Below are 2,982 nucleotides of genomic sequence, written 5' to 3' on the forward strand. Positions count from 1 at the left end.
TCTACATATATTGGCACCTTCTAAGGCTTGGGATCGTGTTGATCAAAAGACTCATTCCACTTAAAGAGGGTCAATGGGGAGTTTTGAAGCATCACTAAAATGATAACAACCATATCTTAGCTTTTGAAGAGAGACAAAAGTAATTCTTAGTAGAACCTAGCAAAGAGGACAGTAACTCCTTATTAAATACCAATTCTCTTAATCTAGGACCTAAGAATTTTTTAGGTGGAAGAACTCCAAGGCATAACCTAACCAAAGCTTACGAATGATACTCTTTAAAGCCAAAGACTTAGTCCTCCATCTAGAAGGTAAATCAAGAAGATACTTGATTTATTAATGTCAAGAGAGCCTCCATTCTTTGTTGTTGAGGTGCCCACATCAACATTAAGATTAGGGCAACCACCTTGTCTACATCTTAACATGTTACCACGAACTCCTTTATTATGCCCAAATGAGGTACCCCCTCCACTTTCTTTCATTTGAAATAGTATTATGTTATTTCCTCTATAACTCAATTATAGATGAAAACTAAACTTCTCCAATCAACCATGGAACTACAATTTTGATAATGTTTCAGATCCACACTTTTTATATTCTTCCTTTGACTTGCACTCTTTGAACTTTTCTTTCCATCCATTCAAACTTGCATTATGATTCCAAATTTCAATCTAGAAATGATATGAGTATCACTTTCATTTGAGGGCTTATCATTTTAGAATAACCAAGTTGCTAGAGATTCAATAACTTGAACTAATTCTAGGTGATAGGAAACGTACCACAAGTTTCTCCAAGTTCCAAGTAGCTTAGTGGTTGTACAACATAATATAGGCTTGGAGGATGGGAAAAAATCTTTCATTGAAGCCTATTAAGAAAGAGATTGGGGTGATTTCAATATGTCTTTTGGCATGTAGATTTAAAGCCCATATTGAGAACCCCCTTGTTATACCAATAGGTAGAGACTTTGCAAGTTCTACGTCATAATTTGTACATGAACACATGTAGAGAGATACATAGTGTGGATGTGTTTGAACCATGACACATTTTTTTGTGTGAAACCATTGAGTTGAATTATGCTTAAGAACAAAGTGGGGTATTGTTCAATGTGAACAAAACCATTTAATTTGAAATATAATGGTTTCAATCAACATCCTAGACTTTGTTGCAATTATAAAAGAAGTGGTCATCACCAAAATCTTCCCAAAGAGGTTCATAATGTAAAAGTGGAATCATCAAAAATAAGTTTTCCATATGCCTCAAAGTGATACTTGATCCTAGTGAATAAGTGAGAAAATCCCTTCAAGTCTGTAGGGATAATTCTACAAAACTTTTTGTCAAAACTTTTGAGAAGGGAGATGTACCTTTAAATAATCAAACACTCTATCTAGGAGTAATGTGATTGTGTGTAAAACCATCAATTATGAGAGAATGTCTCTCATCTCATAGTGAATTCTACAACATCTATTGAGCTCTTAATTCTTCTCTTCAAAAAAAGAGCATGAAAAGTCAAAATACTAACCAAACATGGCCATTGAAACATTGGCAGCTTAATGGAATCTAATCTTCAATATGACTTCAAGTTTGTATAGTTGCATTGTCAAATTGACATTAAAATATTTTGATTCACTTACAAAGAGCTTGTTTGGCTCATCTCGTGTAGTTTTGTCACCACTAATGTTGTTTATCACCTCATCTCCAACTATAATAGCTAACATACACATGGCTTGTCATCCTATAGATGTTTGACTAATCTCAATTGTATGTTCAATGAACATCACTTTTGATTGCCACATAAGCAAGCCTACACTGATGACCTTCTCTATTTTTTTCTTGGGGTGCCATAAAGCTTTTTGTAATGTCTTTACTAAGCTCATATTGATGGACTCGATAGTGTTCAACTCCTTAGAACTAAGCATTGAATGGGTGTCTATGTGTAGAATACAAGTTATAAAGTGCATGCAATATATGTCTTCATGTGTGTGTGAATTACTATGGAGGTGCTTAATGCATACTATGATGAATTGATCCTTGTCAATGTGTGTATAACTTCTACTAAAAGGGTTCAAGTAGTGACACATTGTAGGAGGCTAACTAGTTTTATAAACGTATAAGCACTAGAATCTACATCAAACTCATTCACATAACACAAGTCTCTAGTAAAGACATGGTTTGTAGCTAACTTCATGCTTTCAAAGATTTTTAACAAGCTTTAATTTCAACAAAAAATAACCCAAAAGATGCACTATGGAGGGGATATTTCTTTCTTTTGATGCTAACTCAATTGGTAAAGTGAGCTAAAATGGGGTTCAAGATGGTGGATAGAAGTGCTTCTCTATTGCTATATATTTGAGATAGGTGGAATGAGTGAGGGATAGTTTGTGGTGACCTAAGAAGAAAAGTTAATATATAATGAAGAAATAAATGTGTGGATATTCTTGAGGAATGAAGCTAACCTCCTGTAATGTCTAATAGATGATTTCTTGGCTCTCATAGGGAAACTTTGTGATTGCCTTTATCACCTCTTGTATGATACACCATGTTGAGATGGCAAGCTCAACACGTGCGGACATTGATGATGGACCACCTACTGGCTAGATGGGTCCGCATCTTTACACTTAGCACATCAATGGTTGTTATGATCCTCATATGGCTACTAACTTATCACTTATTATATTTAGTTTATTGCACCTACCTACAGGTTGCATAGTTATAGTGACAGTTGATTAGTATAGTCAATTATGCACAGTTTGACTTAGTAGGCCACTTTCTTTTATGTTGAAAATAAACTTCCGTTGTGTACATTGTATTGTGTATGAAAGAAGAAGAAGAAACTAGTAAGAAAACATTTTGGCATCCATTTCTCTTCTTATGTTCTTAAGTGAGCTTTCTCTTGTGTGTATGGTGTGTATTTGATGCAACAACTCAAGTAAGTTTTTCCACCACCATATGATTCTTAACATGGTATCAAAGAGAGCAACAACACTG

Source organism: Lygodium microphyllum, chromosome 14 (genome assembly GCF_053477565.2).
Source record: "Lygodium microphyllum isolate KBCC chromosome 14, Lygodium_microphyllum_v1.1.10, whole genome shotgun sequence".
Classification (NCBI taxonomy): Eukaryota; Viridiplantae; Streptophyta; class Polypodiopsida; order Schizaeales; family Lygodiaceae; genus Lygodium; species Lygodium microphyllum.